Here is a 25,938-nt window from a genome sequence, read left to right as displayed (position 1 = left end):
CATTGGAATTCTGGGTTGAGATCCCAATGCCTGATGGGGCTAAAACATTGTTGCGGGTGGTTCTGGGTACATATCGTCAGGCCCCCGTTCCCTCCCTCCCTCCGTGAAAGCAAGGGCAGACAATCGTTTTGCGCCTTTTTTCCTGAGTTACCTGTGCAGATGCCATACCACGGCAAGCATGGAGCCCGCTCAGGTAACCGTCACCGTATGTCTCCTGGGTGCTGGCAGACTCAGTATGGCATTGCTACACAGTAGCAGCAACCCATTGCCTTCTGGCAGCAGACGGTGCAATACGACTGGTAGCCGTCCTCGTCGTGTCCGAGGTGCTCCTGGCCACGTCGGCTGGGAGCGCCTGGGCAGACATGGGCGCAGGGACCAAATTTGGAGTGACTTGACCAGATCATTCTCTTTAGTCCTGCAGTCAGTCTTATTGAACCATCTTATGGTGAGCAGGCAGGCGATACGGATTGCTAGCAGTCGTACTGTACCATCTTCTGCCGGGCAGGCAAGAGATGAGGATGGCTAGCAGTCGTATTGTACCATCTTCTGCCGGGCAGGCAAGAGATGAGGATGGCTAGCAGTCGTACTGTACCATCTTCTGCCGAGCAGCCATGAGATGTGGATGGCATGCAGTCCTTCTGCACCATCTGCTGCCAGCCAAAGATGTAAAAGATAGATGGAGTGGATCAAAACAAGAAATAGACCAGATTGGTTTTGTACTCATTTGCTTCCCCCCCTCCCCTGTCTAGGGGACTCATTCTTCTAGGTCACACTGCAGTCACTCACAGAGAAGGTGCAGCGAGGTAAATCTAGCCATGTATCAATCAGAGGCCAGGCTAACCTCCTTATTCCAATAAGAACAATAACTTAGGTGCACCATTTCTTATTGGTACCCTCCATGAAGTCCTGCCTGAAATACTCCTTGATGTAAAGCCAGCCCCTTTGTTGATTTTAGCTCCCTGAAGCCAACCCTGTAAGTCCTGTCGTCAGTCGCCCCTCCCTCCATCAGAGCAACGGCAGACAATCGTTCCGCGCCTTTTTTCTGTGCGGACGCCATACCAAGGCAAGCATGGAGGTCGCTCAGCTCACTTTGGCAATTAGGAGCACATTAAACACCACACGCATTATCCAGCAGTATATGCAGCACCAGAACCTGGCAAAGCGGTACCGGGCGAGGAGGCAACGTCAGTGCGGTCACGTGAGTGATCAGGACATGGACACAGATTTCTCTGAAAGCATGGGCCCTGCCAATGCATGCATCATGGTGCTAATGGGGCAGGTTCATGCTGTGGAACGCCGATTCTGGGCTCGGGAGACAAGCACAGACTGGTGGGACCGCATAGTATTGCAGGTCTGGGACGATTCCCAGTGGCTGCAAAACTTTCGCATGCGTAAGGGCACTTTCATGGAACTTTGTGACTTGCTTTCCCCTGCCCTGAGGCGCATGAATACCAAGATGAGAGCAGCCCTCACAGTTGAGAAGCGAGTGGCGATAGCCCTGTGGAAGCTTGCAACGCCAGACAGCTACCGGTCAGTTGGGAATCAATTTGGAGTGGGCAAATCTACTGTTGGGGCTGCTGTGATGCAAGTAGCCCACGCAATCAAAGATCTGCTGATATCAAGGGTAGTGACCCTCGGAAATGTGCAGGTCATAGTGGATGGCTTTGCTGCAATAGGATTCCCTAACTGTGGTGGGGCATTGACGGAACCCATATCCCTATCTTGGCACCGGAGCACCAAGCCGGCGAGTACATAAACCGCAAGGGGTACTTTTCAATAGTGCTGCAAGCTCTGGTGGATCACAAGGGACGTTTCACCAACATCAACGTGGGATGGCCGGGAAAGGTACATGACGCTCGCATCTTCAGGAACTCTGGTCTGTTTCAAAAGCTGCAGGAAGGGACTTTGTTCCCAGACCAGAAAATAACTGTTGGGGATGTTGAAATGCCTATATATATCCTTGGGGACCCAGCCTACCCCTTAATGCCATGGCTCATGAAGCCGTACACAGGCAGCCTGGACAGTAGTCAGGAGCTGTTCAACTACAGGCTGAGCAAGTGCAGAATGGTGGTAGAATGTGCATTTGGACGTTTAAAGGCGCGCTGGCGCAGTTTACTGACTCGCTTAGACCTCAGCGAAACCAATATTCCCATTGTTATTACTGCTTGCTGTGTGCTCCACAATATCTGTGAGAGTAAGGGGGAGACATTTATGGCGGGGTGGGAGGTTGAGGCAAATAGCCTGGCTGCTGGTTACGCGCAGCCAGACACCAGGGAGGTTAGAAGAGCACAGGAGGGCGTGGTACGCATCAGAGAAGCTTTGAAAACCAGTTTCATGACTGGCCAGGCTATGGTGTGAAAGTTCTCTTTGTTTCTCCTTGATGAAACCCACCGCCCCTTGGTTCACTCTACTTCCCTGTAAGCTAACCACCCTCCCCTCCTCCCTTCGATCACCACTTGCAGAGGCAATAAAGTCATTGTTGCTTCACATTCATGCATTCTTTATTCATTCATCACACAAATAGGGGGATGACTACCAAGGTAGCCCAGGAGGGGTGGTGGAGGAGGGAAGGAAAATGCCACACAGCACTTTAAAAGTTTACAACTTTAACATTTATTGAATGCCAGCCTTCTTTTTTTTGGGCAATCCTCTGTGGCGGAGTGGCTGGTTGGCCGGTGGCCCCCCCACCGCGTTCTTGGGCGTCTGGGTGTGGAGGCTATGGAACTTGGGGAGGAGGGCGGTTGGTTACACATGGGCTGTAGTGGCAGTCTGTGCTCCAGCTGCCTTTGCTGCAGCTCAACCATACACTGGAGCATACTGGTTTGGTCCTCCAGCAGCCTCAGCATTGAATCCTGCCTCCTCTCATCACGCTGCCGCCACGTTTGAGCTTCAGCCCTGTCTTCAGCCCGCCACTTACTCTCTTCAGCCCGCCACCTCTCCTCCCGGTCATTTTGTGCTTTCCTGCACTCTGACATTATTTGCCTCCACGCATTCATCTGTGCTCTGTCAGTGTGGGAGGACAGCATGAGCTCGGAGAACATTTCATCTCAAGTGCATTTTTTTTTTCTTTCTAATCTTCACTAGCCTCTGGGAAGGAGAAGATCCTGTGATCATTGAAACACATGCAGCTGGTGGAGAAAAAAAAGGGACAGCGGTATTTAAAAAGACACATTTTATAAAACAGTGGCTACACTCTTTCAGGATAAACCTTGCTGTTAACATTACATACATAGCACATGTGCTTTCATTACAAGGTCGCATTTTGCCTCCCCCCACCGCGTGGCTACCCCCTCAACCCTCCCCCCTCCTTGTGGCTAACAGCGGGGAACATTTCTGTTTAGCCACAGGCAAACAGCCCAGCAGGAATGGACTCCTCTGAGTGTCCCCTGAAGAAAAGCACTCTATTTCAACCAGGTGACCATGAATTATATCTCACTCTCCTGAGGATAACACAGAGAGATAAAGAACGGATATTGTTTGAACGCCAGCAAACATACACTGCAATGCTTTGTTGTACAATGATTCCCGAGTACGTGTTACTGGCCTGGAGTGGTAAAGTGTCCTACCATGAAGGACGCAATAAGGCTGCCCTCCCCAGAAACCTTTTGCAAAGGCTTTGGGAGTACATCCAGGAGAGCCGCGAATGCCAGGGCAAAGTAATCCTTTCACATGCTTGCTTTTAAACCATGTATAGTATTTTAAAAGGTACACTCACCGGAGGTCCCTTCTCCGCCTGCTGGGTCCAGGAGGCAGCCTTGGGTGGGTTCGGGGAGGTACTGGCTCCAGGTCCAGGGTGAGAAACAGTTCCTGGCTGTCGGGAAAACCGGTTTCTCTGCTTGCTTGCTGTGAGCTATCTACAACCTCATCATCATCATCATCATCTTCTTCATCCCCAAAACCTGCTTCCGTGTTGCCTCCATCTCCATTGAAGGAGTCAAACAACACGGCTGGGATAGTGGTGGCTGAACCCCCTAAAATGGCATGCAGCTCATCGTAGAAGCGGCATGTTTGGGGCTCTGACCCGGAGCGGCCGTTCGCCTCTCTGGTTTTCTGGTAGGCTTGCCTCAGCTCCTTCAGTTTCACACGGCACTGCTTCGGGTACCTGTTATGGCCTCTGTCCTTCATGCCCTGGGAGATTTTGACAAAGGTTTTGGCATTTCGAAAACTGGAACGGAGTTCTGATAGCACGGATTCCTCTCCCCATACAGCGATCAGATCCCGTACCTCCCGTTCGGTCCACGTTGGAGCTCTTTTGCGATTCTGGGACTCCATCATGGTCACCTCTGCTGATGAGCTCTGCATGGTCACCTGCAGCTTGCCACGCTGGCCAAACAGGAAATGAGATTAAAAAGTTCGCGGTTCTTTTCCTGTCTACCTGGCCAGAGCATCTGAGTTGAAAGTGCTGTCCAGAGCGGTCACAATGGAGCACTCTGGGATAGCTCCCGGAGACCAGTACCATCAAATTGTGTCCACAGTACTCCAAATTCAAGCTGGCAAGGCCGATTTAAGCGCTAATCCACTTGTCCGGGGTGGAGTAAGGAAATCAATTTTAAGAGCCCTTTAAGTCGAAATAAAGGGCTTCATTGTGTGGACGGGTGCAGGTTTACGTTGATTTAATGCTGCTAAATTCGACCTAAAGTCCTAGTGTAGACCAGGGCCTAGATATTCCTTCAAGGTGTGAGGACAAGCTGCCAGCAGGCTTGATCTTAGGAGAAAGGGTTTCAGTCAAACTGATTGAAAATGTTGGGGAAATAACTTGGGGTAAGCTATCCCGTATTGGGGACTGTCTTGTTGGTTAAGTGTAATGATTTTGTTTTATAGGTAACCATTCGTTTCCAATAGTCTCACTCTGAATCAGTTGAAGCTGTTATTTGATAAACTTATTATTTCCATTATATCTAAAATAATGCTGTGTGTTAAGCAAAGTCATGATCCTAAGTTGACTCTTGCAAGTTTGTGTGTACTATTCATTTGAGAATAGTGGATCTAAGATTTCTGTGAGTGTTCAGTGGAATGGGGAGCTAAACACTCCAGAGGGGGACTTGGGGGGTTGGTGTGGGTCTATTGCTAATCTGCACAGAGAGAGTAAGTCCTGTGGGGGCTTGGAAGGCAGAGGCTGATGTTTTCAGGGAGCTGATCCAGTGCAGGCGCAGACAAGACTTATTGTAAGGGCAGATGGTGGTGGCAGTGACATGCCTCACAATTCTAGGTAGTCCTGGGTAGGGTTGCCAGGCGTCCGGTTTTTGATCGGAACGGTTTTTGATCGGTCGAAAGGGGACCCTGGTGGCCCAGGTCGGCACCGCCGACTGGGCCGTTAAAAGTCTGGTTGGAGGCTCAGCGGTGGCCCGGGGGCTGAGGCAAGCTCCCTGCCTGCCATGGCTCTGTACAACTCTTGGAAGCAGCTGCCAGGTCCCTGTGGCCCTAGGCACTGGGGCACCTAGGGACTAGGAGGCTCCGCAGGCTGCCCCTGCCCTGAGTGCCATTTCCACAGCTCCCATTGGCCGGGAACTGCGACCAATGGGAGCTGCAAGGGGAGGCGCCTGTGGACGCGAAGGCAGCGTGCACAGTCGCCCATGCGCACAGAGGCTGCAGGGACCTGGCAGCTGCTTCCTTGGAGCCGCAGTAAGCACCACCCACACCCCCTTCTGCACTCTAACCCCCTGCCTGGAGTCCCCTCCTGCACCCCAAACCCCTCATCCCTGGCCCCAGCCTCAAGCCCACACCTCTGGCCGGAGCCCTCATCCCTTCCCGCAACCCCTCCCCAGCCCGGAGCCTTCTCCTGCACCCCAGCCCTACCCCCAAGCCCTCACCCCCCTGAACCCCAGCCTGGAGCCCCCTTCTGCACCCCAAACCCTTCATCCCCAGCCCCACTCCAGAGCCCACAGCCCCTCCTGCTCTCTGAACCCCTTGGCCCAGCCTGGAGCCCCCTCCTGCACCCCAAACCCCTCATCCCTGGCCCCACCCCAGAGTCTGCATCTCCAGCCCAGAGTCCATATCCCCTCCCACACCCCAGCCCTCTACCCCAACCCAGTGAAAGTGAGAGAAGGCGGGGAAGAGAGAGCAAGGGAAGGAGGGGGATGGAGCTAGCAGGGCATGGGTGAGCCTCGGGGAAGGGGCAGGGCAGGGGTCTTTGGTTTTGTGTGATTAGATAGTTGGCAACTCTAGACCTGGGAAGCATCACAATACCACAAGTTAGTGAATATTTTTGAAAATGTAGGAATTAATGACTTTCAAATATTTAAAGTTGTTGTTTTAAGTGTCAGAAGTCCATATAAACATCTGCTGACTGGTTTGGGAAAGTTTTTATGCTCACATAAATTAGTTAGATTATTATCGATTTTGTAAATCATACCCTGTAGGTATTTTTCCCCCCTCCTGCAGTGCAAGTGAAAAACAGTTAAATAGTTTTTACAAGAAAATCACTTCTAGATGGGTTACTTTAGGCATGGGAAAAAGCAATTGCTGAATTGCTAACCCTGAAACCAAAACCATTCAATGGAAGTACTGAAATACCTTAGCTGTTGCAATACCAACAGTCAAAGCTTAAAAAACGGGGTTAGACTCTTTTAAAACAGATGCCTGCTTATTACTGAAGACAGATTAGCCTCTGAGCCTGAGCAATTGTTTTTATATCATTAATATGCAAATCTGACCTGCTGTGAGGTTCTTCCTCTTTCTAAAACTATGATCCATTCAGTGTTTCCTTGTTTTCCTGTGAATAATTTTGCCCAAGAAGTTTATTTTGCATCCCAGTTTATTGTGCACCTGTAATTTCCAAAAGCTGCTGTGTTTTAGGTCATTTTCTTTAAAATACTAAATAAGAAACATCATAGTTTCCCAAACACAAAACTGGTAATTTTAAAAATTAAATATCTATATTTATTATCCCCATATGAAAAATATGGGATAATACCATATATTTTTAATGTATCAATTTATTAATTTAACAAGCATCTGACTGCATGGAGCAACACACAAGATTGATACCTTAGATTGTATGCTGTTCTGGGTAACAACCACATCTGCCCTTATTTCTGTGAGGCAGTGAGCACTCTTTGATGTGTTTCATATCAGCACCCTAGTGAAATCAGATTCACATATGAGGGGCAAATTTCTCTGATTTGCACTGATGGTTTCTATTTCACACATTCCATTTATTCTGTGTCCAGAATTCCCATGTTAGCCTGGTCTAGTTCTTAGAACAAGGGACTGGAATTCAGGAGACCTGATGTTTATTTCTCATTTTTCCAGTGGCTCACTGTATGACCTTGCATAAGTCACACATTCTGTCTGGGCTTTGGTTTCCCTATCTGTACAATGGAGATAATCTTGCAAAAGTGAGTATGCAGTACCTTGGAGATTTTCAGATGAAAGGTGCTTTTAAAGTGCAAACCTTTGTTGTTGTTTTCTTATTGGCCATGGATAGTTTTGTATGGAATAAGTGCATTTTATGCTTCAGAGATTTGCAGTGCTTATCAGAAATTTGCCCTAGGTATTAATACAACTAGGATGTAAATGAGAGTGCTGAAAAAATAGAAAATGCAAAAACATATTAAAAGTATATTTTTACCATTATTTTTTTATGAGTTTGTCTCACTGTTGGAGCTCTGTTGAGAAATTGCCTCTGTGAACCTTTTGGCGGGGATTTTTTGGAAAGACTTCCTGCTCATAGGTAACTTTAGAAACGTCATTTAGCTTTATGAGGCCTCCCAATAAAAATTCAGTACTTTGGGGCAGACAGGATGGATTGACCTAAAATAAAACAATTTAAATCAGTACACAAGAAACATTTGACTTAAATTTTTGATTTTAATGATGTTTTGTATTTGTATTGTTTAGTTATTTTCCTAAAGAGGAATTAAATACAGTCTTGATGCTAATTTTGGTGCTGCTTTATCCTAACCAAGAGGGTACAGTATATCTATAAACATTTATTTAAGCAATTATATAGCTTAATTTACATTTATTCTGTTTTTAATTATTACATTTTGTGCTAGAAAATGGTGAATGATGCATTTCTTATGTACTAGATTAATTTCTTACTGGTGATTTGTATCCAGCTCAATTTGGATGGAAATTCAAGTTCAATTAAAAATGCACAAAATCAGCATTTTATTTGTTTATTACTTAATACTACTTTAAATGTACTGGATACAGAAGAAAAATGTTTACTAAATATCTTTTTTGCTTTTAAAAATTGTTTATTAAACAAAGAAGTGTTATCTGTAGTTAGTGAACTGAGCTGATTGTTTCTGGTCACCATGTCCCTCAAGGTTATAGAACTAGTAGATCTCAGTCTCTCACAACTAGTTTTTATTCATAGATTGGAAGAGGAAAAACAAGCTTTCCTGCTTTTTCACCTCCGAGTTGGTTTCTTAACTTTGAATGAGTAAGTCATTGAACTGAACTAGTTAAATAGAAAAGAAAACATTCTTTCTGCCCCTACAGAAGAGCCTACTGCTGTCAAAAGCTGGTTCAACACTTCAACAAACTCTGGCTGCAAGTGCTAAGCCAGTGACTTCTACCAGTTCAGTGCTTTAATTTTCATTAAAACTTGGCAGCAAACATATATTGCTTAATATTTTTTGTATTTAATTTAAATTATTTTAATAGATTATAATAAATTTAGGCCTTAACATGAGTTGACAATTTCAAGTGATAAATAGGCTTATTTTTAGAAAATAAACTTTCTTTAATTTAATTAGAAAAGAACATTCAATTTAAATACAAAAATCAATTTTTTGATAAAATCGTGTATTTTTTTCCACTCGTGGAGTACAGCCTGCAACTTCATCTCATCCAATTGGTAAAGTAAGTCGTTTGCTATATATAATAGCCTATGAAACTGTCAGAGAAGTAGAAGAGGCAATAGGTTGAAGGTGAATTATGGGAAAAGGGAGAATCCCACAACAGTGAAGGAGGGGAGAGACCTCCAAATTAGCAATTGCGGTCAGGGCCTTTCTACCATATTTGGGATAGGAGAGTACCAACAACTCACTTGAAGGTTCGTGTTTGCTAGGATCTCTGGTTGACTCCTGTCTTCTACTAGAGTCAGATATAGTGCAGGCTCTGTGAAGCTGTACTCAATTGTGTATCCGTAGTCTAAAGGGATGGAAATGAGGGATGTGAGAATGTTTGTCTGTAGTGATGTGTGCTGCCTCATGAGCTTCCTGTCTTCAGTCAAACAAATTCCAAATGTGGAATGGATTTATTTTTCCCTGTCATTAACTCCTTCTGAATAGGTCAACCCACGTGCTGCATGCTCATGGCCATCTGGCTGTGGTGCCCACCTGAAGACCTTTTAAATTTTAACTGGAACGGGCCCTCAGGCAGCAAGCTCATCTTGTGGAATTTTATTTTGACTGTTCAGTTCTTTCTCCTCCTGTATAGCGTCTTCTAGCTGCCATGTTCAATAGCTCCCCACAGAGAATTGGGCTTTTCCAAGTGTGGGTTTAATTAAGCAAAGATAAAGGTTCTTTTTAAACTAATAATAAAAGTAGAATGAATCTGAGTTGCCTCTGGAAGACTGCACAGCATAGGGTTGGGCATTGGGACTTCAGATAGAAATGCTGCATTCAAGCAGAGTCCCACTGTCACACCTGGCTACCAAGTTCACCGGCATCTCACAACTGCACATGCAAGTAAGCTGTATTATAATAGTGGGAACTTCACAGCGTGTCCTGTCCCATATTAACATTGTAATAAATATAAAGGATGTTGATAACAATTTTATAGTAAACTATACACAGCTGTTCTTGCACCACAATTTTACTATCTACTGATCAGACATTAGAAATGGATTAGGGCTGTTTTGATATCAGTCACATGGACATCCTGGAGTCTTGGTTCAAATGATATTGCTTACATACACAGCCTTAAGGGATAATTAAAATAAAATACCTCTTCATATAGAAGGAATGTGGTACCATATAGTATCTTAAATACTTCAACTTAGCTATCCAAAAATGTCTTACGAAGCAATGAGTTATTGCTGGGAATGAAATTCAGAGCTGAAGTGTGAGATGGTGTAAATTACACATTGGCCAATGGATATATGTGAAGGGACAGTAAGGGAATCTAATGGGATATTAGTAAGCATAGAGGCCCCATCCTGTGAGGTGTTAAAAAGCCAATGAAGCTGAGGGTGCTCAACACCCAACAAGAATGATCCCTAAGTGAGTGCCAAGGTATCTGATGCCTTCATGGAAAAAGCCAGAGTAAGGTATAATTTAAAATGGAAATGACTGACTTTAATTTATTCCCTTCAGACTTCAGAGTATTGCCAACCCCAGGTGTTAAAAATTGAGTCAGTGCCCCCAAAATAATGAGACTGTCTTACAAATCATGAAGGTTAGCGAGTAGGTCTGAGTCTAAGAGAATCTGAGGGACTGTATTACTGTATTACTGTATTTAGGCAAATTCAGCAGTCATTTTGACTGAGCAGTAGCCCACTCATGTTGAAACCATTCTAGTAACTTTGGCCTAAATCTGCAAAAGGACTTAACGTCATGTAGCAGGCATGTAGGTGATTTACTCATGTAATTGGGTGTAGACTGAACTGGAAGCATCTAAATTCACCTCTGAAGTTGGTGCTGGGAGTTAAAAGGATACAGTAAAAGCTTTGTTATCCGGCATGTTGGGGAAATGGGGGGTGCCGGTTAGTCAAAAATTCCGGTTAACTAGGAGTTATACTTACCAATGGAGGGATGGAGTCTGGGTGCGGGAGGGGGCTCAGGGCTGAGGGTTGGGGTACAGGAAGGGGTGTGGTGCACGGACTCTGGGAGGAAGTTTGGGTGTGGGAGGGGGCTCGGGGCAGGGAGTTGGGGTGCGGGAGGGGTTTTGGGGTGCTGGATCCGGGTGGCGCTCACCTTGGGCGGCTTCCACAAGTGGTGACATGTTCCTGCTGTTCCTAGGCGGAGGCGCAGTCAGGCAGCTCTGCACGTGGCCTCCGCCCGCAGGCCCTGCCCCCACAGCTTCCATTGGCCCTGGTTCCCAGCCCATGGGATGTGTGGAGCCAGCGCTTGGGGCAGCGCATAGAGCCCCCGTTGCTGTTTCTCCACGGAGCAGGAGCAGGGATACGTCACTGCTTCTGGAGAGCCACGCGGAGCCAGGTAGGCAACCTGCCGGCCCTGCGCCAATCCGACTTTTACTGGATATCAGAAATGCCGGTTTCTAGAGCTTGCCGGTTGGTAAAGTGCCAGATAACACAGTTTTTACTGTATTTAGGCAAATTCAGCAGTCATTTTGACTGAGCAGTAGCCCACTCATGTTGAAACCATTCTAGTAACTTTGGCCTAAATCTGCAAAAGGACTTAAGCATTGGAATGCTCAGCTTAAAGCTTGCCTATCTGATTGGACACTGTAGGTGACATGGGTGGGACAATGCCTATCTCCACCTGGTTTGAGGATTCTGCTGGGGCTTTGGCATGAAATTGGTGTCCAGATGCACATACCACCTAACTTTTGGCATGTCCAGGGTCAGGGTTAGGCACCTAGGGGACTTGTGTGGTGAAAATTTAGGCACTGAGGGATTTTAGGCACCTACAGGATTAGCCAGTAACTGAGCAAGGATTTTGAGGATCTCAGTGGTGCTTAAATTTTGGACTTAGGCAACTAAGTCTTTTTGTAGATCTGGGTTTTTGGGGCTAATTCTTCTCTCAGTAACACAAGTGTAACTTATTGACTTCAATAAGTTACCTCTGATTTATTTTACTGGTATAAATGAGAAGAGAATCAGGGCCTTTGTATTTCAGATTGTTTCTTCTTCACCAGAATGGTGGAGTCATATTGTTCTATAAAGAGAGAAACTCAGCAGAAACTGTAAAGTGGCCACGCATCCTGTCAGATTATACCCCTCACTCTCTCTCACAGATGGATGGGCGGGGAGAGAAAGAGAAGAGTTCCTGAGACAGCCATGAAGCAGGTTCATTAGGCAGACCAGACATGAAGCCAGACCAGATACTAGAGTAGCAGACAGTGATAAATTTCCTTTGGTTTTTTTTTCCTTTCTCTTAAATATATTTGTTCTCCTGAAATAACTCTATCCTCACCTTCACTTTATAAGCCATTTTCCAAAAAACTGAGATATCAATGATAAAGGGGCACAAACAAGGAAGTATAACTCTACCATTAATTTCAAACTTCATCAAAATCAAATTGTAAGAAAAATCAAGTGGAAAAAATCCTCTTTCATATGGAGATGGAAGTTGGTAGGAGATTTTTATGCTCGGTCTGATTTTCGAAAGGATAATTTTATTTTAACTCTTCTATTCATTGTGGTTGCAGTGACTATTTAATTAATTACCTAATTTTTAGCATAGAGGAGTGTTGGGTGTGCAAGTAGGGTTGCCAACTTTCTAATCACACAAAACTGAACACCCGTGTCCCACCCTATGCCCCACCCCTCTCCTCCATCCCCCTCCCTCCTTTGCTCGCTTTTCCCCACCCTCACTCACTTTCACCTGGCTGGGGCAGGGAGTTTGGGTGCGGGAGGGGGTATGGGCTCTGGGGTGGGGCTGGGGATGAGGGGTTTGGGGTGCAGGAGGGGGCTCCAGGTTGGGGCCAAGGGGTTCCATGTGCGGGAGAGGGTGTGGGCTCCAGCGGGGGCTTTGGGCTCTGGGATGGGGTCGGGGATGAGGCATTTGGGGTGTGGAAGAGGACTCTGGGTGGGGCAGGGGGTTGGGGTGCAGGGGAGGTGAGGGTTCAGCCTTGGGTGGGTCTGGGGATGAGGGTTTTGGGGTGCAGGAGGGTGATCTGGGCTGGGCCAGGGGGTTGGGGTGCGGGAGGGGGGAAGGGCTCTGGCTGAGTGTGGGGCCAGGTATGAGGGGTTTGGGGCACCGAAGGGGACTCTGGGCTGGGGCAAGGGGTTGGAATGCGGCAGGGTGGGAGGGGTGTCGGGTACCAAGGAAGCGGACACCAGGTCCCTGTAGCCTCTAGGCCATGGGCAGCCAGGGATGCTCCATGTGTTGCCTTCACACCTGCAGGCACCGCCCCCCACAGCTCCCATTCTTTCCCAACCAATGGGAACTGCGGAACCAGCACTGGGGTGGGGGCAGCAGACGGAGCCTCCCAGGGCCTAGGGGCCACAGACACCTGGTGGCTGCTTCCAGGGCTGCGCAGAGCTAAGGCAGGTAGGAAACCTGTCTTAGCCCCAGCCCCCCAGTACGCCACCAACCGTACTTTTAACAGCCCAGTCAGGGTGCCAACTGGAGTTGCCAAGGTCCCTTTTCAACCGGGTGTTCCAGTCAAAAAACGGACACCTGGCATCCCTAGGAATGCAGGATCCAAGCATGTGTTGTGACACCTAAAAACAGTCTGGGATTTATATATTATAAATCAGAACAAATTAGCTTCAGTGAGTTTAATGGAATTTTACAAGAGAATCTCAGCCACAGAAGAATTGTCCATCTTCTTGAGATGGTACTGAAACGCTCTAATTGTCAGATGAGCAAACTTTCAAAGCAGAGCACAGTGGCTGAGCCTGCACATGCACATGTGCTTGTTGTTCCCACAAGGGTCAGCACAAGACCTATCCATCACTTAAATTTCAGTTAAGCCAATTTAAGTGGTGCAGTGAAGATAGAGGGGTAATTTCACCCATAGGACCCTATGCTACCAACCACTTTCAAATCAGGTGTTCTTAAACATCCAGTAAGGCTTTCAGCTCTGTGATTTGCGCTTGTAAATGCTGATTTGAGCATGAAAACATGAGGTTTTGCCAACATATCTGCTTTTGAAAATGTGAATCGTGCATATCTGTCCATCCACAACACTCCTTGTAATACAGTCATCTTGGACTCCTCTATTATTTTTAAACCCACAATCAGAACAGTTATCACACATTTTTAGTTTTATCCCTGCTTGGTTTTGCATGTTGGCCAAGTTCATGTGTGTGCCACAGAAATGTCAAACAAAGAGGCAGCGCTTTCAGATGCTCACAAGGCAGAGAGATTGTTTTCCTTGTTTTTCTTTTCTCATGTTGTGGTTTGTTGTGTAAATCTCTCTTGCTTTGTAATGTATGTGTAATAAACAGGGTTTGAAATTCATTAAACACTTTAGCTTTACTTAGACTATAATCTCAGCAGCCATTTATTGGTTTGAATACTCCAAAGGAATGGAGATTATCCCTTAATTAATTCCATTGAGGCGTTCTGCCGCAATCATCAACAACAATATGGTTTCATAAATTAATCTTGTAGGGAATATATCATACATTTTATATTAAAATACATGTAATACTGGAAATCGTGTAACAAAAGGTAATTTTATATGTATATATCTAAGATACACTAATTTTAAAAAATCATACTTCTTTGTAGCCTTACATTTAGTCTTGCTGAATGTAGTGACCCTTCAGAAATGTGTAAAAGAGGAATCTTTCTGCAGTGTATCCTCCTCAGCAGGAGGGGATTTTTTTTTTAGTTGTGTGTAAATATTTAAATGAAAGTATAGTTTAATATACACATGAAAGACAGAGCCTAAGAGATCGTTAGAGTTTGAAGTGAGCTCTAACTTTTTAGATTCCCAGCTTATAGTGTTCTAATTTAAATGTTTGTAGTAGTGTGTACAATGCAAATAAACTTTTTTATGTTATATGAAACTTTTTCATGTTGGGGGGGGAGGGATAGCTCAGTGGTTTGAGCATTGGCCTGCTAAACCCAGGGTTGTGAGTTCAATCCTTGAGGGGGCCATTTAGGGATCTGGGGCAAAAAAAAAAAAAAAATTGGGGATTGTGCCTGCTCTGAGCAGGGGGTTGGACTAGGTGATCTCCTGAGGTTCCTTCCAACTCTGGTAGTCTATGTGCTTCTGGGAAGCCCAATCCTGCTTTCATTGAGTAGCCAAAGCCCCACTAAGCTTAATGGGAGGTAGGACTGGGTTCTGAGTTTACTTAATTTTAAATTTTATAGTCTAAATTAAGACACCCCTTCCCCCCAAATAAAGGTATCAATGTCAGATATTTAGAATTAAACTTGTCTGCTCTTAGTATCAGAACTGTAAAACACTTACTTTAATAATACATACAAGTATTTCTACTTATTGGTATCCATTTCATATACTAACTGCATTTACAGTATATGACATGTTGATTACTATTAAATTTAACTAGCTATTTTAATAATCACTTATCAAATATGAATATTTAATGTAATGGTGTAATTGTAATTCTGTTACATGAAACCCACAATGTGGAAGTTATTCTCCTCCTTGAGTAGACTCCCCAGGCTAGAGCCAAGGATTGTGTAGTCATTTTAGTAATTCCAGACTGGCCAAAATGGAGGAAAAGTAAATATTACAACAAGTATTCCCTTTCTGACATTTTTCAGAGTAGCAGCAGTGTTAGTCTGTATCCGTAAAAAGAAAAGGAGGACTTGTGACTAAGGTGCCACAAGTACTCCTTTTCTTTCTGATATCATTTGTGTTAGGAATTTGCAGAATGGCAACTAATCTATGTAGTAAATTAAATAGAGTGCATGTACTGCCTCAAAGTCTGCATAAAACTTTATTAATTACATTAATTAAGTAGAATTCTCAAGGCTTTTTAATGCAGATTGTCTTATTAAACCCCTGAGCTTTGTAATATATTGCAAAACCTCTCTGTGGCTTTGATGTAAATCCTAATATTTCATTGATCTGGGTAAAGCAATTCAGATTGTAAAATGGGAGGGAGGGGAGTTTTCCTTAGTGATATTTTTTTTCTTATACAAATCTGCTGTGTTGAGTTCTGTCCCATGCAGACCTTAGAATAAATAGAATTGTACACAGTATTTTTTACTAAATTACACAGTATAAGGCTGACTCCAGTATTTAAAAAAACAAGAAAATTAAATTATATTTGCAGAAACTGTTTTCTAGTTACACAAGTGCAATATGTGAGTTTAGTCCTGCAAAGAAACAGGCAGATCCCCTGTACCATGTGCTCTTCACAGAATTATATGGGATCAATACATTGCATATCAACGCAGATTAGAATGACTCTCACTCACAAATAAAGTAAATGGGAAAGCACTGCATGGCATAAACTGGGAGCCAGTATACAATGTAATGAGTGCAAGGCCAGAATTGTATCAGTCAACAAGCACTCTTAAAAGAAGTGTGGAAAGCAAAAATGGCAGTGCTCTTCTATTCCAGTATGTGCTGAGGCTTCTGGATTATGCAGCTGGATGCACACAGTACTTAGCAATGGTAGCATAACTCTGCACTCAGAGTGAAATCAGCACAACAGAGTAGTGGAAGGAGGGGATATAATTAAAGGAGGAGACAGGGTGTGGCCAGGACATAGGTGCTTAAATAATATCTACTTCTCAGGATGTGGAGCAGCCAACTGCTCAGTAATTGCCACTGCATCTTTAGGGTCGCAATTATCTCCAGAGCCCTAATGTGCTCCCTTAGCAAGGTTTATAGAACCTGAGGATCTGCACAGCAACAGATCCATACTGCTTCCTCTCTTTCTCCTTTGTTCCCTCACACCTTGCTGACTGGTACCTGTGAGAGCCTGCCTGCTCTATTCAACAGAAATACATCAGTTCTGCCACCATGACTTGTTCACATGCGTAGAGGAACAGGCAGGATTTGTTCCTTAAGAAGCAAAATATGTCTTGTGAGGCAGCGTGTGCATTTGCACTCTTACTACTCACTATACAATTTTTCAGCCTAAGTGTAAGTTATTTACATATTTTCTGTTAACATACTGTAGTAATGGCCTGAACCAAAAATCCATTGAAGTCCAAAGACTCCACTGACTCTTATGGGATTGGGATCAAATCCTTAATGCTGGTATGGGAAAGAAGTTTGTGTTGATGCAAGACTTTTGAGTTCACAGATGGCAATAGAAGCAGGGTCATAGAAACGTGTCTCTGATTTACTAGCTGAAATGTCAAATGATGTTAGTCCATCTAATGGTGGGAAGTAAGACCCACTCATATTGGATAAAAGAAAACTAAAGCATGATTCTAGAGCCTATTTGATTAAATTGTTCATGAAGTGACAAGATGCACCCAATTTATTAATACTGTTTTTGATACTATATTTAATTGTTTAATAGCAGCATTATGACATCGTAATTATACTGATTTTGTATAGCATAGTGAATCTGAATGTCTTTTGGGAGCTAGCCAATAAAAAAGGTTTTAATACTTGCCTGAACATACTTATATATAGAATTTGTATTTGGAGATTTGTACATGGGAATCAAAGTACAATAAGTAACTTTCTTTTGTTTTTGAACACAATAACGTCTTACAGGTTCATATATTTACTGGGATTCGCTTTGTAGCAGGTAAGCTTGACATCAGTAGTGTCTTATAATACTGAATAACTGATCAAATTAAAAAGCTGAAATTTACATATGGTGAAACTTATCCCAGTCAAAGGACTTCTGTACATCCCTTTGGATTGATAATGCTCCACTTAAATCCTGTGTTAAGGATTGAAGTGGAGAATTAAAGTTATTTACTGGTGTGATGGGATTCCCAGGGTATGACCTGGAACTGGGGTACCGCTGTGCCCTCTTAACTCTCCAGCCTGGGCTGTCTCTCTCAATGCTTTGCTAGTGACAAGCAGCAAACCACTCCAGACGCTGTTGTCACTCAGCACAACAGCATGCGGAGCCCCACATCCAGCTAGATTGAGTGAATGCACCCAGAGCCACTTGTGAAAGGCAACAGCCAATTCTCCCCAGCTTCGCAGCCTTGCACCTCCAGAGCTGGACCATCTTGCCCTGGTTAGAAGCCTGTTCATTTGAAGTTTTTGCCTTCTCAGCGTTCTTATTGCTTCCAGTGTGGGTGGGGAAGGAGAGAGGCGAAGGTATGATGCGCCACTGTTCCCAATTTTATATCCTTAGTTTATGTGCCTAGAAAACATTTGCCCAGACATGTCCTGGTGGGCTTTCCTGAGCAATCCCTGTGGTGGTCTCGTGCAACTGAGCCACAGAGTTGAGCAGTCACCATTATGTGATGCTTGTGCAACTGTCATTGAACTGTAAATCCTTTAGTTACAACTCCACTGGTGATTAATGGTGGAAGTGATGAGCAGTAGAGACTCTCAAACTTAAAACATATTTCAGTAACAACCATACAGCAAAATCTCATAACTTCATACACATTAATGATATACATATTTGGAAAGAACAATGGGTTTCAGCAGATCATTACCTTTCATAAGATATCTTACTTGGCATGCTTTGTATGAATATCACAACTGTATATAAATGATGACTATGAGGGTTACAGGGTGCTATTTTTAGGTACAGTGTGTCACAACCAGGCCTTTTGCTAGCCCTCTACAATGTGATGTATTTCTCTCATAGAGAGTAGCTTAAGGAAACAGAAGAATAAAACTTGACTGTTCAGTGACAAAATATGAATACAAATATGAACTGATCATAACACACAGTCTCAGACTTGGGAGAAAGACCTGGGTTTAAATCATACAGGAAGTCTGTGCTGTAGTGGTGAAGTCAGGGAATTTACATAGGCATAAGTACTTAGATTGTGCAGAGTCCTGTGCGTGTGCTCTCACTCTTCTAACTTTTTACCTTTGTCTCCCTTCCTTCTAACAGGAAGGATGAGATTCTTTTTAAAGTCTTTAACGTGATAGTTTTGTTACCAGTTAATTTATGGGGTATATTTAGGAGGTCGGGGTATATGATACATATAGATTCAAGAAAACTGCATGACTTTCATTTAATTGTTCTTCCATCATTTCTTTGCCCAATGCTAGCTACAAATTTACCTTTAAATTTTATCCTTGAACTAAGGTGATAATTACTATGCCTGGAAGTAACCCTTTTTCTTCAAAAGACAGTTTATTCACGGAGTTCTTACAGTTGGTGAATTTGGGTGGTGTGACCTGTTTGTTGATACAAGTGGTATTACTATACTTAGGCTTGGCAGAATTTGATTTTTGTATAATTTTGACAGATAATATTGATATTAAACATTTTTATTGAATTAAATTTTCACACTTGCTTTGGAAATTGTGTGTGTGGGTCAGAAAATAATTATTTAACAACCATAGACATAGAGATTCAACAAATTAAAACTTTATAACAGTTAAAACATAAATTGTCAACATCCTATATCAAAATTTTAGCCTTAAATCAAACAGTTCTCAAGCTGCTTTTTCTTTACTTTGTCTATCTGTAAGTTTCAATTATTATTGATAGAAATACTTTTCATTGGTTTGTGTGTATAGTGAAATTGACATTTACCAATAAAAATCTAATCCTTGCAGGCCTAGCTATATATGATCCAGGGTGCTGATTCTTTGGCATTTGTGCATGTACAACTGCCACTGATTTTAGTGGAAGCTGAATATGCAAAACTGATGGAATAATCAGGTCCCAGGATATTGGAAGTGTTTTGTCACCCATCCTAGACTCCATACTTTGGACTACTAGCACTCATAGTTTGGTCTAAAATAAATAAAAAAACAAGAGTTCTTCCAATAACATAGATAACCTGAAAAATAAGGCATAAATATAATATCAGAAGGTCATAAAAATGAAACTAAATCTAGATTTTTTTTCCCCTGCCCCCTACATTTATCTTTTGGATTTATAAAGGTAAGGAACCAGATTCTCAGCTGATGTAAATCACTATAGTTCCACTAATTTCAGTGGAAATTTGCTCATTTACACAATGGCCCAAGTAGGAGACCTTCTAAGAAAGAGGCCCACCTACCTACTCCTTATACAGTCCTTGGCATATGCAAGATTCCTCAAGCAAAACACAACAAGATTTTGAAACAGTGAAGAACATGTGGCAAAGTAGACTATTTCATTGATTTGTGGTGGTGATTTATCCTGACTATCACACTCTTGGATAAAATTGAAGAAAATGTCTGCCTGCCAAGCAGCAGATCCAGGAGCTCTCTGGAGGCTTAATCTCTCACAGATAGCAAGCAATATGAGCTTAGTTAAAATGTGGAATTCTCCAAAATAGAATCCTCTGATGCTGTGATGTTGCTTTCTGTTTTGTGAACACTTTATTTCTTTGTGTCATTTTATGAGAGTATTTCTGAATTGTCCCATGATGACAAGAGGAGATGCTGAAAATCTGTGTGTCTTTTAGTAATACTTTGCTTGATGAAATAGTTTTAGTGATGGAAAACTTTTAAGAGGGTCACTCTTCAGTGATTGTCTTTTGTCCTGCTAGTTCTCCAGTGAAAGGACTAATTTATCCCAAATTGTATCACAGCAATGTAAGCAGGCAGCATTCTCACCTAGATCTGAAAAAAGTTCACACATTCCATATGTAGAGCAAACCCATACCCCCCTTGAGTTTGGCTTTAGTAACATAAACAATAGTAGAAATGCTACTAGAAATGCTAGCCCAGTCCTTCCTCCCCCGGCTTGGCTATCTCTAGGTTTCTTTTTATTGGATCTTTCTTTTCCAGAACTGATCTCTTTTCCTGCAGACAGATATTCCAAACTTACTTATGTTCAGGATGGAGTTAATGAGTCACCTGCCACAATTGTTATGTCAAGACTGGGTTTAAATATCATTAGCTAGCGTGTTCTAACAAGCACGTTCTGAAATGCTAGTGTGGACAAAGCACTTCATACTTGTACACATGCTAGCTGGTCACGCTGAAGTCTAGCAGTTAGCACATGTTAATGTCATCACTGGACTCTTGAATTGTGCTAGCTAACACATTTTAGAAAAAGGCACCATTTTGTCCTACTCAAGACAAACCCATTGAGTATTTAGGAATTACCATCTCTCTGTTGAGTATCAGTACCTACCATGAGGGTGCATCAACAGAAGAACCCAGCATCCCTGTTGTGTGGAAACTATGTTAATCCCAAACCTGATGTATTTTTCTCCCTCTCATTACAATAAATATATTGTGCCTCTGACTGATTAGCTATGTTCCCTTTTTAGGTTTAGTCATAAAATTCCTCTGCTTTTTGTTTTCTTTAAACTGTCATAAGAACATAAGAATGGCCATGTTGGGTCTGACAGTGGCTAGTGCCAGATGCTTCAGAGGGAATGAACAGAACAGGGAAATTTGTCAAGCAATCCATCCCCTGTTGCCCTTGCCCAGCCCCAGCTTCTGGCAGGCAGAGGTTTAGGGATACCCAGAGCATGGGGTTGCATCCCTGACCATCTTGGCTAGTACCCACTGATGGATCTATGCTCCATGAATGTATGTAATTCTTTTTTGAACCCAGTTATACTTTTTGGCTTTCACAATATCCCGTGGCAATGAGTTCCACAGGTTGGCCATGTGTTGTGTGAAAAAGTATTTCTTTGTTTGTCTTTAAACATGCTGCCTATTAATTTAATTGGGTTACCCCTGGCTCTTGTTATATGAAGGGGTAAACAATGCTTGCTTATTCACTTTCTCCACACCATTTGTGATTTGATAGACCTCTATAATATCCCCCCTTAGTTCTGTTTTCCAAGCTGATCAATCTGTCTTTTTAGTGTCTCCTCAGATGGAAGCTGTTCCATACCCCTAATAATTTTTGCTGCCCTTCTTTGTACCTTTTCCAGTTCTGGCATATCTCTTTTTTTGAGATGGGGTGATGAGAATTACATGCAACATTCAAGGTGTGGGGGTACTATGGATTTATATAGTGGCATTATGATATTTTTGTCTTATCTATCCCTTTCCTAATGGGACTTAACATTTTGTTACCTTTTTTGACTGCAGCTGTGCATTGAACAGATGTTTTCAGAGAACTATCCCCAGTGACTCCAAGATCTTTCTTGAGTGGTAACAGCTAATATAGAACGCATCATTTTGTATGTATAATTGGGATTATGTTTTCCACTGTTCATTACTTTGCATTTATCAACATTGAATTTCATCTGCCATTTTGTTGGCCAGTCATTCACTTTTGTGAAATCCTTTTGTAGCTCTTTGCAGTCAACTTTAGACTTAACTTGAGTAATTTTGTATCCTCTACAAACTTTGCCACCTTACTGTTTACCCCAGATCATTTTTAAATATGTTGAACATCACTGGTCCCAGTACAGATCCCTGGGGGACCCCTTTGTTTACCTCTTTCCATTGTGAAAACTGACCATTTATTCCTATCCTTTGTTTCCTGTCTTTTAACCAGTTACTGATCCATGAGGGGACCTCCCCTCTTATGCCATGACTGCTTATTTTGCTTAAGAGCCTTTTGGTGAGAGACCTCGTCAAAGGCTTTCTGAAAGTCCAGGTGCGCTATATCCACTGGATCACTCTTGTCCACATGCTTGGTGACTCCCTCAAAGAATTCTAATAGATTTGTGAAGCATGATTTCCCTTTACAGTTGCTCTTCCCCAACAAATTATGTTCATCCATTTGTCTGATGATTCTGTTCTTTACTGTAGTTTCAACCAATTTGCCTGGTACTGAAGTTAGACTTACCACCCTGTAATTGTCAGGATCACCTCTGGGACCTATTTTAAAAATTGGCATTACATTAGCTATCTGCTGGTTATCTGGTACACAGGCTGATTTATGTGATAGGCTACACACCAAAGCATAGGTGCTGGAACTAGGGGTGCTGGTGCACCCCCTGACTTGAAGTAGTAATAAAAATCCAAATACATGGTTCCTGCCTTCATCACCCTCACTAGTACAGTGGTGTTGAAACAATTTTTCTAAAGTTAGTAGCGCTACAATTTCATATTTGAGTTCCTTCAAAATTATTGGGTGAATATCATCTAGTCCTGGTGATTTATTACTGTTTGTTCCAATTTGTATCCACTTGTTCCAATTCCACCTCTATTGTGGACAGTTCCTCAGATTTGTCACTTAAAAAGAATGGTTTGGATGTGGGACTCTCCCTCACATCCTCTGCGGTAACGACCAATTCAAAGAATTCTCTTAGCTTCTCCACAATGGACTTGTCTTACCTGAGTGCTCCTTTAGCACCTTGATTGTTCCATGGCCCCACTGATTATTTGGCAGGCTTCCTGCTTCTGATGTACTTTAAAAAAATTGCTGCTGTTTTTTGTGTTTTTGGCCAGTTGCTCTTTTTTGGCCTGCTTAACTATACTCTGACACTTGTTCTTATCTATTGTATCTACACTTAATTGCTACGCTTGTCTTTATTCCTATGTGTTGACTATCAGGTTTCCTTGATGCTCTGCTTGTTATAAGGAAGATTCATATACAGTTAGGTGATAGCTGTAGTATCTAATAGGTCTAATCTGTAAAAAGAAAAGGAGTACTTGTGGCACCTTAGAAACTAACCAATTTATTTAAATTGGTTAGTCTCTAAGGTGCCACAAGTACTCCTTTACTTTTTGCGAATACAGACTAACACGGCTGCTACTCTGAAACCAGTCTAATCTGTAATGAGCAAAAACCTTTTGTTGGGATATTTCATTGTGGAACATTTTGCCCCTGTAACCTTGGATTTTAGACTTCCCAATTGAAAACAGGAACTTTCAGATTCATTTTTAAATGAATCACAATGAAACAACTTCTCAATGACAAATTGAGGAGGATCCCATCCTGGCTTGTATCCTGGCAGTTTTATGAGTGAGCCTCTGAAAGAGGATATCTGTGTAGGTTTGTTTAGAAAAGTTGTGGGACTATATTACATAGAATTACATGGGGATTAGATTTTCTTTTCTTGTGGATTGTGCAACTCTCTATTCTATGTTGAGTGTTGCCATTTTTTAAAAAGTTAATTAAATGGTTTTGAAATGTTGAGACAATTGTTTTCTGCTTACAGTTGATATGGTATTGTGTTCTCTGAACCAGTATATGCCTTTGCCACCTTCAGCTATAAAATATCGTTTCAAGCTGAAACTTGTCAAACAAGGTCACTGTGGCTTTATTTTCTTTTGAAGGTTTTGTTCTGAGCTAATTTAGTGCTTGTGAAAAGTCAGAGTGACGACAACACTGAAAACTGAAGTCTTCTTTTACCTACAGAAAAACCGCAGTGCTACTGCAGCCTTCTCCATATTGCCCTGACAACCTGTCATCCGGCTGTACCAAAAGGAGAACAGGAGACACTTGATATGGTTTTAATCAGCCGCAACTTTATTATTAGATGTTTGGGACTACCTGGCAGATAAAATACAGTGGAGGTAACTCCATGATCATTCAATATCTACTGGGGGGGGGAAGGGGGGCTTCTACTAGCCCCCTCCCCCTTTTTTTTTCATCCAGGTCACCAGCCAACCCATTCCAGGGACCTTAATATCCCCTTCTCGAATGAGGGTTAATGTGGGACTATAAGGAAGGAAGGTTGGATCCCTGTTGTGCCAGTCATACGAGCCCTGAACCTCACTCCCTTCTCCCCACCCCCCGCTACTTTAAAAAACACCTTCATGTTAAGTACTTTGCCAAGCCATTCATCTGGAAACTGACTGTGGAGTACCTGCACTGACATCCGCCATGAGGAAGGACTAGCAATTAGCTTGGCTGCCTGCCCAAAAGCTCAGTTGGGTTCCCAGACATCTCCTAACATCCCCTTTTTATATCTGCCAATAATGTACCTGTGCCCAAGTCTGACAGGTAAACCCCATCTTCCCAAAATAACGCTGGTACCCCTTATGCTATGCCAGGATATGAAATTACTGCCCTTCCTATGGCCCCCAGGAATTTGGCCACCTCCCTGTTCACATACCTTCTCGCTTTGTCCACCCAGGGGGCTTCACATTTCCCTGCCAGACCCCATGTCCAACCACACAATTTTTACTCCTGGAAAAATTTCCAGGATCTGTCTCAAGTCCATCTTCACTCCAAGCAGTAAGTCCACCCATTTACACATTCCCAAATCATTGGGGAAAATGTGTACCACAATTATATCTGGTGGGGGCTGATGCCCCCCACCCCCAGAGTACAGTAATGGCATCAGCTGGTGCTATAACACGCCATTCCCTCTATGCCAATTGAGGATTGCTTCATCACCGAACCCCAGCTGTGAACCCTTGGGCAACTGGGAAGGCCACATAGGTGCCCAATAAACAACACTATGCCCACAGATCCACACCACCATCTACATGGCTAGTCTGCCCACATCTAGAATAAAAATACAACAAATTAATGCTCACTCACCAGCTGGGGTCTCACATATGTTCTGTATACTTCTGAATGACAACTCCTGATTGCCTGAATTGCCTCTGCCACAATGCCCAGCAGTGCTGCTGCTGTAGCTACCCTGATCCTGAATGCTTGGGAATCAAATTCCAGGCCTGGCAGCCCCAACCTCTTCAGTCCTCATCTCAACATCATAACAAACTGGCACGTTGTGAGAGGACATCCATCACTGTTTATAAAGAGGGGCCTATCCTTCCCCAGTTGTATTGACATGTATGCCCTCAAAACCTCCACGGGGCAGACCCCGGACTCACCACTGTCCCATGGGATAACAGATTCACCCAGCCTCCTGGATCAGTCTTTGACCTTCACAAGTTTAGTATCGCTGCTTGCCCCTGCCAGTGTAAATCCCACAGTTCCAAACCTCTTCCTGTAGATTCCCTACAGGACCCAGGTACCAGCTCAATGATCCTCACTGTCCTGCATCCCCGTGGTGCCATACAGACTCATGTGCTGCAGTCCTCTGATCCCTCCTGCTGTGCTGCGGGGAAAGGGCTTCTCCTACTCCTGGCCTGTCTTTTTTTCAACTCCCCAGCCCTTCCAGTCCCTGGGGGTGAGTCAGCATCACCATGCTGACCCATTCCCCTTTTGCAGCAGCTTCTGAGCCCTTCCTCCCACCCATAAACCACTATTCCCCTTCCCCCAGCTAGCTGGACAACTTGCCTCCCCCAGCCCCATCAAAGGTGTGGTCATTTTGGGGATAGCACTTTTAGTTTAGTTCACAATACCAGTAAATCCTTGATTTTTCCTACTGAGTCTACCAGCAAAGATGTCAATTGCGTTGTGTGTTCCTCTGATACAGACAGATACCATTGTCTCAGACATACAGGAAGAAAGACTAGATGCAAAGGATGTGGTTTAATTAGGCCACAACTTTATTAATT

Source organism: Eretmochelys imbricata, chromosome 2, assembly GCF_965152235.1.
Source record: "Eretmochelys imbricata isolate rEreImb1 chromosome 2, rEreImb1.hap1, whole genome shotgun sequence".
NCBI classification, from domain to species: domain Eukaryota; kingdom Metazoa; phylum Chordata; order Testudines; family Cheloniidae; genus Eretmochelys; species Eretmochelys imbricata.
The sequence above is the reverse complement of the archived record's forward strand: the minus strand, read 5'-3'. Positions refer to the sequence as shown.